Genomic DNA, 13,349 nt, shown 5'->3' on the forward strand with positions numbered 1-13,349 from the left:
TCGATCTAATCATCTGCATAAGAGTCCTATTCCTTCGTTCTGCCACACCATTCTGTTGGGGTGTACCAGGTGCGGACACTTGGGATTGAATCTCGGCCTCTGATAAGTAATTCCTAAACTCTCCTAAGAGGTATTCGCCACCACGATCAGACCGTAGTGTCTTGATACTTTTACCTAGACATTTCTCCACATCAGCCTTGTACTCTTTGAACTTATCAAAGCACTCAGACTTGCGGCGCATTAGGTAAATGTATCCATATCTAGAATAATCGTCTATAAAAGAGACAAAATATTCAAAGCCACCTCTAGCCTGGATAGACATAGGACCACACAAATCAGAATGAACCAATTCTAACGCTTCTTTGGCTCTATACCCCTTGGTCTTAAAAGGTCTCTTGGTCATCTTACCTTCCAAGCAGGATTCACACGTTGGAAAGTTTTCCAACTCTAATGGACCCAAGAGTCCATCGGCTATAAGCCTTTGAATCCTACTTAAGTTAATATGACCAAGCCTTAGATGCCAAAGATGTGTTTGGTTCATTTCCGAAGGTTCTTTTCTCTTATTAGAGTTAGAAGATGTGTTATTAATTTCCATATTTTACTTTGTGGGAGAAATTGAATTTAAAGTATATAAATTGCCAACCAATGCACCAGAACAGATAATCACTTTATTTCTCTTTATAACCACATTGTTACTAAAGGAAACTGAATATCCATCCAAATACAGTTTAGAAACTGATATTAAATTCTTTCTAAAACTGGGTACATAAAGACAATTCCTTAAAACCAATTTCCTATTCCTATCAAATGATAAGTAGACGTCTCCCACTGCAACAGCCGCCACCTTAGTAGCATTGCCCATATAGACAGTTATCTCTCTATCAAATAGTCGCTGGGTTTCCTGGAACCCCTACAAAGAATTGCATATATGATCAGTGGCTCCCGTATCTACACACCAGGTGCTGGTAGATAACACCGCTAAACATGTTTCAACTACTAGAGTATGAGATATACCTTTATTGTTCTGTTTCCTACGAGGACAGTCCGCCTTCCAATGTCTAGACTGCTTGTAGATGAAGCACTTGCCCTTTGGCTTCTTCATTCCAGCTTTAGGTCCTGTACTCTGAGATTTATTCACTTTCTTTGCTGAGCTAACTTGTTTCTTCTTCTTCTTTCCTTTCGATTTAGAAGTAGAACCATTTTCAGCATAGTGAATATGAGAATTATGACGGAACAAACCTTCTACTGCCTGAAGTTCTGTCAGTAGTTCCGCCAATGAATATACCCTTTTGTTCATATTGTAATTCAGGCGGAATTGCTCAAAACTTCTAGGTAGTGTTTGGAGGATCATATCGATCTGGGTTTCTCCATCAATTTCTCCTCCAAGGATTTGTATTTCATTTAGATAAGCCATCATCTTTAGGATATGATCCCTCACGGGAGTACCCTCTTGCATGGTGGCTGTCATTATCTTTCTCATGGCTTCTTGCCTAGAGGCTAGATCCTGGTGACCAAAGAGTTCCTTGATATTGTTCATAATATCATAGGTTGTTGGTAAATCTTGATGTTGATGTTGCAATACATTTGACATTGAAGCCAAAATGTAACACCGCACCATCTCATCTGCTTTTACCCATTTCCTATGATATTTAATCTCCTCTTGGGTAGATTCACCATTGGGTGTATCAGGGCAAGGTTCAGTTAGTACAAACTTATAGCTTTCAGCAGTAAGAATAATGTCCAGGTTCCTTTTTCAATCTATGTAGTTAGGACCAGTAAGTCTGTTCTCTTTTAGTATGATGGCCAGTGGGTTGAAAGTCATCCTAAGAATCACAAATAACTTTTGGTCAGAACTCTAAATTTAGAATAATATTGATTCATCAAACAATACTATTTTAAATTAACCAACACCTTAAAACACCGTGAATTTTGTATGCCACGATAGTGTGGACGTATATAAATTCAACATTTGTAAAAGGAGGGTTTTACCCATTAATTTTATTATCTTGTCAACCAAACTTTTTGACAAATAAAATTAATAGTTGGTTTACTTTGGTCACATGAATAATAGCAGTGACTCCGATGGGGATGATACTATTAGACGTGCCTAAGTGTGTACCATTACTTGACACTAAGTCCATTAATAAGATTGTGCCCCTTCCGATGGGGAAGATCACACGCTCTTAATTAACTTCCTATAGTCATCCTAAGAATGGAAGTTTAATCTAGTGATCCGCAAACAAGCTCATCCGATATGGAGGAAGGCACTCAGAGCCAACGCGCAAGCTTGTTGCATCACTTATAAACCAGTAATGGAGACCGTGGAATTTATTTAAAAATAAATCTCTCTCCCACTTAGTTATTTAAAGTGAGGAATTTTGACTATGTTAGCCTACTAACAAGCACACACAGTCACAACATAAAAAGCAATAAATAGAAAAACTAATTTTCAACTATTATGGCTTTTATCTATTGCTGTCCTTCGTGTGTCGCCAACCCTAGCTGCTTTCATCTTTGGCCACTGCCACCGGGTCTAGTTGTCGCATCCATCTTGCTCCTTGTTCCCGCTGCGTCTCTGGTCCTCAAAAGGTTCCACGCCTTGCAAGATTCGATCCGCAACATAAATAGAATTTTACATTTTTCGATCCTATATTCATCGAAGGAATGTACATGTGAACTAGATCGAACATAAAATAAAAATTTACATCCATCGATCCTATATTCCATAAACGGAATGTACATGTAACTAGATCAAAAAATAAAATCCTAATAAAACTAAATACAGCTCCTGCTGTATTTTATAATACAATCATGCACACACAATAAATGCCCTTGACATGTCAATGTTAGCTAGAGTCCTAAAGCCAATCATTTGATGATTGAATTTTTGGACTTATTGTATCATATTCTATATAAATAAAGACATTTGGATTTTGGTTATTATACTTACTTGTATTGGTGCCAAATAAACTAAGTATAATAATGTCCCTGAGTAGACGGTTCTCACCTATATCAATCGGTTAGTTGAACCGATAGTGAGATGATATAGGAAACACTACTCTTAATAATTCCTAGTCGAGTATTAACATTCAGGGACAATGTTAATGCAATAAGACTAGCATGTAGGTCAACTCGATGACTTGATCTCACAAGTCATGGATATAGAGATATCAAGTTGACACATGGGTATACATTAGAGAATGTATACTGAATGACCCGCCATGAGAAAGTATCATGGATCGTTATATGAGTGTCATATACTTTCTCATGTGGCTATTAGTATGACTACTAGTCCTTAGACCTGAAGTCACCATAGATCCCTACATAAGGAGTTATATACTTTGGTTTCGTCAAACGTCACCCGTAACTGGGTGGACTATAAAGGCGATTACTGGGTATATAACAAATTATGCAGAGGGATGTGAGTGATGTAGATGGGATCTATCCCTCCTATATGACGGGAGAGACATCGGTATTCTTGATAGAGTGAGACCACGAAGTGCATGGTCATGCCCAAATGAGTCAATATAGGATATTGAGCTCATTTGATTTAGTGAGTCTACTTGGAGTTCAAGATTTAGATTAGTCAGAGGATGACACGGTCTATGCCTCACATTGACCAATCTAGATGTCTAGGATAGAAGGACACTTGTCATATATTGTGAGGAGTCACAATTAGTAGTCACAAGGTGATGTTGGATCTCGACATTCTTGTAACTTAGGTAGTAATGATGTGTTGCTAGATACCGCTCATTACTTATGCTCCTAAATGGGTTTAGGACATTGCCAACGTTACAAGAACCTATAGGGTCACACACTAAGGACAATTAGATGGAGATTAGGTTCATATGATGAACCAAGAGGATTAGATTCATTTGATGAATCAAATTGGATTAAGAGTAATCCTAATTGGGCTAACTTGAGTTTGACTCAAGTTGATTCATGTGTTCAATGAGTCTAATTTAGATTTTGACTCATTGAATTAATTTTGACTTGGATCAAGTAGTCAAATTGGATCAAGTTGAACTAATTGGATTCGATCAACCATGGAAGAGATTTGGTCAAGTTTGACTTGACTTGAGAGGAAGATTAAAAGTCAAGTTAGACTTGACTTTATGCCACCTCATTGGTGAGTTGGCATTGAAGTGGACCAATGATGTTACTCCACATCATCATGGGTGCCACCTCATGGAAGTTACAAAGCCATTTTCTTAATAACTTCACATTAATTGCATTTAATGGGGAGTTACACTATGGGAAGTGGCCGGCCACTTTTGGTTTGAATGGGAATTCAATTTTTCATTCAAGTGTGTATCTTCTTCCTTCTTCCTCTCAAGCTCTCCATCTCCTCCTCAACTTGGCCGAACCATACATAGGTGCTAGCACACCTTTTGTGTGGTTTTCTCCACCTACGTGTTCGTGTGGATACTTCTAGAGGGGTATCAATTTTGATACTCTCGAGATCCGGCGTTTTGGACGAGCGGGACACGCGAAAGGCACGCTTCGAAGGTATAATTCTTCTTCATGTAGATCTAGGAGTAGATCTAAAGTTTTTTGAAACTCGTACTTATATTTCATTCGGTTTTTCATTGCACGGATCTACGGCTTTGGGTGATTTGGGGTTTCTGTTATGCTCCGCAAGTGTACGGAAATGTCGCAAGTAATATAAAAGATTATCGTATCCACAGGGACTGGAATAAGCACTAGAAATGTCTCAATACGAATTAGCTAAACAACTATCCAATCGTTTCAAAAGAAAAGTAAAGGTAAACAAATCTAATATTAGAGATCAACAAACAAGAGTTTAGTGTTTTGGGTTATGATAAAGGGAGATTTTAGGAGTTTCGGTTTCTTTGTAAGATTTCTTGAATGTAAATGGTTCACCAATTCTTATTCCTCAATTGCCAAACATGTAGAAAGTTGTCGGTTCCCTCTTGCAATAGACAACCGGCTAAGGACTGAGAAATGTATCTAAATAGGATTAATTAGACATGAACCTACGTTGTCCTTACACAGAAGCGCACCTATTACTATGCCTTCCTCGGATATCAACATAGAAGCCCACAACTTATTAATCTATAAAGATACAAGAAGCTAATCATAGAATCCATCCTACTCTCTTGAATATTCCTATTTCCTCTTCAAGATTATCTCTCAAACGTCCTTACACGGGCTTGCACCTGTCACGTGGATCCCTCGGATGATCGAGTGAGAGTTTATCTTTACCAAGTCCATAAGAAATCCAAACAATCAATCAAGAATGAGAATTAAGCACAAACCACCATCAATCATTCAAGATCTAATTGATACAAGCAAGATAATGTCATTGAAACAAGAAAATGGCAAATCCATAAGAGATTACATCAATCCATCATACAAATACTCCCTTAATCCTAGAATACAAGATCTACTCCATGAATCGAGGAAGAAAACCCGAAAGAATAGAGATTACAAGCATTCCTTGAATCCCCAATCCAAGAAAACAAGAAGAGGGGAAAAGAGAAAACTTATCTACGAAGAAGCCTTGTCTTCGGATCCAATCCTCGCTCTGGAGCCGGAATCGCCAAGAACTCCCCTTGAATTGCCCAGAAATCCTCCCAAGAATGGGAGGAAACCACCAAATCTTGCCTTCTCCCAAAGGGGGAGAGATCCTCTTTCAATTCATGAAGAAGGGTTTAAATAGAGGAGGGAATCGGGCGCCACACGACCCCGTGACACGGCCGTGTGAGATTCACACGGCCATGTCCAGTTCCCTCTCTGCCAAACCTGCACGGCCGTGTGACTCCACACGGCCAGAACCCTTCTGCTCTCTGGAAATGCTACACGGCCGTGTGGTGCACACGGCCACAGCCTGCTTGGTCTCTGGAAGTCTCACACGGCCGTGTAGATCCACACGGCCATGTAAGGCTTCTGCTCTGGTTGGCTTCAAATCTTGACACGGCCGTGCGAGGTTCACACGGCCATGTCATCTTTCTCTTCTGTTGGTGCCAAACTCCACACGGCCCGAGCTCCATACCAGTGCAGGGCCGTGTGAGGTACACGGCCCAGTGCTTTCTCCCTTCGTCTCCTCCAATGCATGCCCAAAGATGTAGATTCTTCACCAAATCGACTCCTGTGTACAGAAAATGCACAAAAAGCAGATCTCCGAACCAAAAGAGTAAATATGCTAAAAGGAAAGCTGGAAGTATAAAAATGCATAGATCAAGCATGCTCAAAGTATGTAAATGTACGTAAAAACATGCATAAAAGAGTATATAATCTACGCACATCACACCCCCAGACTTAAACCTTTGCTTGTCCTCAAGCAAAATGTTGCAGTCTAAATTCATATGTCCTACAACACATTCATAAAACCCAGTGCACTTTCCTAACTCTATCAAAAAGTTTCATTAACGAGCATGATCATGGAAACAAGTAAAGTATGGTTCAAGCATAAGAATCTTGTGCGCAGTGTAAAAGTAACTCAACACCCTTCATGTTTCAATCCATGTCCTAGTCAAATCGTCATCAAATTTGAATTTCTAATGTTTCCAGTGAAAGAAAAGTAACCAGTGATAGGCACTTACTTACCATTCACTTGGTTCATATTTCTCAACTAACCCAAGGTCTCAAAGGTGTGCTCAATCTCAAGAGAAGCTAAACAGTCATTTCCCCAGTAACCTAACTCGGTCTCAAAGGGGTGACTTGCTAGATTCCACTCATGACAACTGTTTTTTATATCCCTTATTGTTTTTTTATTATTATTATTTTTTAAGTGTTTGCATTGTGCAAAACTTATTCACAAATGTACTTTTAGCACACATGTTGGGATATTTTGATTTTTCCAAATGAGCTTTAATGATTTGAGCCTCATCCATAACCAAAATGAAAGTTGAGAAATCACCATGGAAACCAAGTACTAAGCAAACAAGATGAATCATGACTATTTCAATGACATCAACTATTCAAGCATCAAGCACAAGTGTAGTGAAGATAAAATCCTTAAGGTTGAACCAAAACTAAAACTCATCACCATAAGATTCTTAGCTTATTTATGCTTCCCAAGATAGAAAAAAGAACTACACAAAGTTTACTAGTAGCATCATGCAAAAATCATGAATCGAGACAATAATTGTGCTAACATTTCACTTGAATCCAAGAAAGCATATAAGTGAAGATTTGATGTTCTCAAAAAAATTTTTTTTTTTCCCATGATTATTTCAAAAACAAGCAAAATAAAGCAACAAGCAATGAAAATAAGAACCAACATGAAAAACTAATCAAAAACTAAAAACTGAAAACCAAACTAAACAATACATGACACCCCCCCAGACTTAAACTTTTCATCGTCCCGATGAAATCAGTATGGTTGAGGAGGTGGAGGTGGACGAGGGAAAGGAGGTCTACGATGTGGTTGGCCAATAGGAAAACTAGGAAAACCTGGAATCTCACCCAAGGATCTATGATACTCATATAAAGCATCAACTTGTTGGCTAGTAAGCGTCATATTCTGCATAAAATCTCTCATCCTAGCCTGATCAGTATCATAATCCTGCACAAACTCAGCCACTTGACCTTGAAAATTCCTCGTAAACTGAAAATGATTTTGTACCTCCCTAAACTGATCATCAGATAAAGAGAAGCGCCCCTCCAACATTTTTCATTGGGAATCTTGCTTCTCATGAAGTGATTCTAGAGACGTACGAAAATCTGAAAAATCAAACCTAGAAGATCCCGTGCCATATGCAAAAGAATGCCTAGCAGGCTCCATAAAACTAGAAGGCTGCATATGTCCAGATGACGAGGGTTCATTATGTGGCTCAGTGTCTCCAGGTATAGAAGGGTTATCTTCAAAATCTAACTCAGAAATTACCCAATTAGCCCGGTTACGAATAGTAGTTCGTTCAGGAAAAGGAAGTGGTAAAGGAGAACCACTCCTCCTAGGAAACGCGAAACCATTCTCATCCCGAACGATCATTTTCATAGCAAGACATGTATCAATGTCAATCATGTCATTACCATGAATTATTTCCAACCCATCAACATCAAGATTTAAATTACAAGCTATTCGGGTAATCAAACCACCAAAAACAATTGATCCCGATGATGCCCTAGCTGATCTCAATAAGGTTTGAACAAAATGAAAACCAGAGTCAAATTCAACCTTATAAAGCATAGCCCATAAAGCATAAAGCTCTATCTTCTTAACCACCCCATCAGTCTCTCCCCTACCAAAAATAGTTTTACTCATGACTCTATGTAGATACCTAAAGATGGGGTTTTGCATATGGGAGGCCTTAGCTCTTAAAGGCTCATAAGGTTGATCTAACCCAGTTATTGCATTCCAAAAATGATTCCAATTAAACCTTGGATCAAACCTACGAGGGCTACCGGTGGTTATTCCAAAACAAGAATTAAAGTCACTAAATGGCCATAGAAATTCTTGATTCATTAATCTAAAAGAGATTTTTCCAAAATAATCATCTTCATTAGTAAAATGGACATCCAATGAACTTAAAAATTCCAAAACAAGACGAGGATATGTAGGCAAATGTGTGTACATAATATCACTCCAATCCAAAAACCCAATCATCAAATCTACATCTTTCCTAATTCCAAGCATATCAAGAACAGTTGGGTCCATATATCTAGTACACACTATCTTTCTATTGACAAGAATTGCAAATTTAGTTACTTGATCATCATTTCTGAACACAATATTGAATTCATTGTCATTACCTTCGTTGCGTGAAGTCCTTTTGCCTTTGCCCTTCACTGGTTGTTTTCCTTTGTCTCTTGATGGCTCCTTCTCTTTGTCCCCACTAGATCCACCACCTCCTTTGCGAAATCTCTTCAAAATATTGGACATCTTGATGAGTTTAGATAGGGGAAGAATTATCTAGAGTTGTGGAACTCAAAGAACAAAACTTCAAAGAACAAAAGATCTTAGGTTAAGAGAACAAAAGTCCAAGTCTTAGAGAGGAGGAGAATCGGATCTAAAAGATCTTCAGAGATTAGAGAGGAGTTTTTAAGAAATTGGGAGAGAAAGATATGTTTTGGAGAGTTGGGGGTGTGCGGAACATGGCCAAGATCTGGCCATGTGAGGTAGGAGGTAGACTTTAATAATTCTCCTACACGGGCCGTGTAGATCTACACGGCCTCCCCATCTTTCCTCTCGGGATTCTTTGCACGGGCCGTGTAGATCCACACGGCCTCCCCCTCTTCCTTCTCTGGATTCCTCGCACGGCCGTGTCTGGGACACGGCCTCTCCATCTTTCCTCTCGGGATTCTTTGCACGGCCGTGTCTATGACACGGCCTATTCCTTTTTCCTCTCGGGAGATCCCACACGGCCGTGTCTGGATGACACGGCCCAAACACTTCCCTTCTCTGCAACCTTTGCCTGGCCGTGTATAGCACACGGCCTGACTCTGTTTTGCACCTAACCTGAAAACAAAATCAAAAGAATGCATCAAACTAAAAGAAATTACAATACAAATCAAAACTAACTAAAAGAACCCTTGGGTTGCCTCCCAAGAAGCGCTTGTTTAAGGTCATTAGCTCGACCACCTCATTAGATTCATCTAAATCTTGCTCTTGGAGGGGTAAGATATTTTAGAACCCTCCTACCAAGGGCTCTTATTATGGAGGGAGCTTTCATCAAAGGAGCTACAAAGTAAAGTATAACTCTCTCCATCTTCGTCTTCTTGGAAATTTTTTCAGGTGGTCGAAGACGGTTCAGATTGAGCTTCCAATTATTGGCCCATGTGAAATCTGCACATCCAAAAGAAAAACAAATCTCCCACAAGCATGTTATATAGTATAGAGCTAGAACCATATCAAGATAAGATGAATAAGTAATAAAAACTGAATCACATCCAACAAAGTCAATTATAGGTACCTCCATAAAGTTTTCCAAAAGATCACAAGAAATACTAACCTTACTTTGTTGAGAAATACCTGAAATTTCTAAACATGTAGATGTGACTTCCTCTGAATCAAATGATGGTTCTGGCTCTAGCTTAGGTGTTGATGATATCAATGATGGTGATTCTCGAGACTCTACTAGCTCTGTATAAGTCCCTACACATTGTTCCACAACATGATCAATTCTTAAAACCTCTAAGGGTTGTCTTGACAAAGGTGGTGATCCTTGAGATGCTGCTTCCACAACACAGCTTCCTACACATTCTTCCATATCATCATCATCAACACATACATCAAAAAATAAACCAACATCTATGTCCTCAATAGGAGAATCAATAACAAGAGGATCAATAACTTCACTTGCAGTTTTAAGTTGATCTACCACATCACATTCATCATCTGAAAATTCGATGTCACTATAACACCTTATAAAATTTTGAGATAGATCTGAAAACTTATTTACCACTACATTATCAATAAAATCCTCATCTGAAAAATCTTCATCTTCATATATATTCAAAAATCTACACTCAACCATATTAGTGTCACAGGATTTGCCGAAGTCTTTATTTTCATTGACCCCCACTAACCTTTGTGGAAAAGGAACCCTTAGTGAAGGTCCTGGGAAAGACTGAACTCCCTTTTTCCCAAATTCCCTTTGAGCTTTTGGAGGAGGTCCAACTTGCTTATCTAATGTTGGTGTGATTAATCGTTGAGGGAAAGGTACTTCTGGCCTTTGGGAACTTCCCAGAGAAATGGAACTGAGTTCTTGTGATCTTCTATTATTCTTCTCCTCAATTCTAAACATGTCGTTCTTCAGAAGTTCTTCATGATTTTTTTCACTTCTCAACCCAACATCATCACACTTTTCATTGGATCTTGACTGTGTAGGAGGGGGATCTTCTTTAAACCATTTTGAAACAATACAATCAAGCTTTGCCCCCAAATGTTTGAACTCCTCACTCTATGACTTGTGAATTTCAACATTTTTAGGTGGTTGAATTTCATTTTGTTTGACAGGCTCTCTTACATTTATAGCTTGCACTTTTTGAATATCTGAGGGAAATTCCATCCAACTTTTGTTCGACCATTCATGGAGGTTCAATGTCACTTGATCAATTAACGAATAAGCTTCATCTACACTTTTGTCCATAAAAGAACCTCCAGCTGATGAATCCAATAAAGTCTTGTCTGAGAAAGAAATTCCCCCATAGAATATGTGCAAAATCAACCATTTTTCAAAACCATGATGAGGGCACTGTCTTTGAAGACTCTTGAATCTATCCCATGCTTCAAATAATGATTCTCCATATGCCTGAGAAAAATTTGTTATGCAATTCCTCATATACACCGTTCTACTTGGAGGAAAAAAATGATTCAGAAATTGCTTCTCCAATTGTTCCCAACTTGTGATGCTTTGAGGACAGAGAGAATATAGCCAAGTCCTTGCTTTATCCTTGATACTGAAAGGAAATATCATCAATCGAACTGCATTTGCTGATACTCCTTCACATTTCACCAAATCACAAATCTCTAAAAATGTTTCAAGATGCAGATAAGGACTTTCTGATACTTCTCCTCCAAATTTGTGACCTTGTATCATGAAAATTATCTCTAGGTCTAGTTGGAAACTTTCTACTTCAATTTGAGGTTGCACAATGGGAGATAAAAATCTTGCAGAAAAGGGTGTAGAAAAATTTCTCATGGTCCTGTTTGACATGTTAGTGCTCATGGATATTCAAGAAGAAAAAGAAAATTATCAAGAATAAAAAACAAGAAATAAAATGCAATATGAAAAGCAAGAAAGCAAATGCAGAATTTAAATTGCAAGAAAGAAAGTGCATAATGAAAACAAGAAAGAAAAGATAAAAGAAAAAAGAAAAATGTCTAGAATAATTCATATGCTAAAAATTGCAAGATATGTTTACAAAAGAAAAGAAGAAAGAAACAAGATCAAAAGAGAAAACAGAGAAAAGTTAGATTAGAGTACTAGAAATCAAGAATGCAAAGATAGAATTAGAATTAGAATTCCAACAAAAAGAGTTGTCAAGAATGTTATTCAAGAAAGGAAAAACTTACGAAAACAGAATTCTAACAATTAGTTATAACTATGCAAATCAAAAGAAAAAAAAGAAAAATTATGTTTAGTCTAACTCAATTGATAATTCCTAATGTTATAGCGCAGTTCCCCGACAACGGCGCCAAAAACTTGTTACGCTCCGCAAGTGTACGGAAATGTCACAAGTAATATAAAAGATTATCGTATCCACAGGGACTGGAATAAGCACTAGAAATGTCTCAATGCGAATTAGCTAAACAACTATCCAATCGTTTCAAAAGCAAAGTAAACGTAAACAAATCTAATATTAGAGATCAACAAACAAGAGTTTAGTGTTTTGGGTTATGATAAAGGGAGATTCTAGGAGTTTCGGTTTCTTTGTAAGATTTCTTGAATGTAAATGGTTCACCAATTCTTATTCCTCAATTGCCAAACATGTAGAAAGTTGTCGGTTCCCTCTTGCAATAGACAACCGGCTAAGGACTGAGAAATGTATCTAAATAGGATTAATTAGACATGAACCTACATTGTCCTTACACAGAAGCGCACCTATTACTATGCCTTCCTCGGATATCAACATAGAAGCCCACAACTTATTAATCTATAAAGATACAAGAAGCTAATCATAGAATCCATCCTACTCTCTTGAATATTCCTATTTCCTCTTCAAGATTATCTCTCAAACGTCCTTACACGGGCTTGCACCTGTCACGTGGATCCCTCGGATGATCGAGTGAGAGTTTATCCTTACCAAGTCCATAAGAAATCCAAACAATCAATCAAGAATGAGAATTAGGCACAAACCACCATCAATCATTCAAGATCTAATTGATACAAGCAAGATAATGTCATTGAAACAAGAAAATGGCAAATCCATAAGAGATTACATCAATCCATCATACAAATACTCCCTTAATCCTAGAATACAAGATCTACTCCATGAATCGAGGAAGAAAACCCGAAAGAATAGAGATTACAAGCACTCCTTGAATCCCCAATCCAAGAAAACAAGAAGAGGGGAAAAGAGAAAACTTATCTACGAAGAAGCCTTGTCTTCGGATCCAATCCTCCCTCCGGAGCCGGAATCGCCAAGAACTCCCCTTGAATCGCCCAGAAATCCTCCCAAGAATGGGAGGAAACCACCAAATCTTGCCTTCTCCCAAAGGGGGAGAGATCCCCTTTCAATTCATGAAGAAGGGTTTAAATAGTGGAGGGAATCGGGCGCCACACGGCCCCGTGACTGTTAGTTAGAGCCCTAGAGCCAATCATTTGATGATTGTATGGACTCATGTATATCATATTCTTGTATATTAATAAAGGCATTTGTTTGGTTATTATACTTATTTATATTAGTGCCAAATAGACTAAGTATAATAGCGTCCTTGA

General features: G+C 38.3%; 1 non-coding gene across 1 annotated transcript; it reads left to right on the top strand.

The window, feature by feature from the left end:
- The first annotated feature begins 11,145 nt into the window (after positions 1-11,145).
- Positions 11,146-11,251, top strand: LOC121993348. The gene has a single exon (XR_006115214.1). It is a non-coding gene; the product is annotated as a small nucleolar RNA R71 (small nucleolar RNA).
- The last annotated feature ends 2,098 nt before the right edge of the window (positions 11,252-13,349 follow it).

Source organism: Zingiber officinale, chromosome 1B (assembly GCF_018446385.1).
Source record: "Zingiber officinale cultivar Zhangliang chromosome 1B, Zo_v1.1, whole genome shotgun sequence".
Taxonomy (NCBI): Eukaryota; Viridiplantae; Streptophyta; class Magnoliopsida; order Zingiberales; family Zingiberaceae; genus Zingiber; species Zingiber officinale.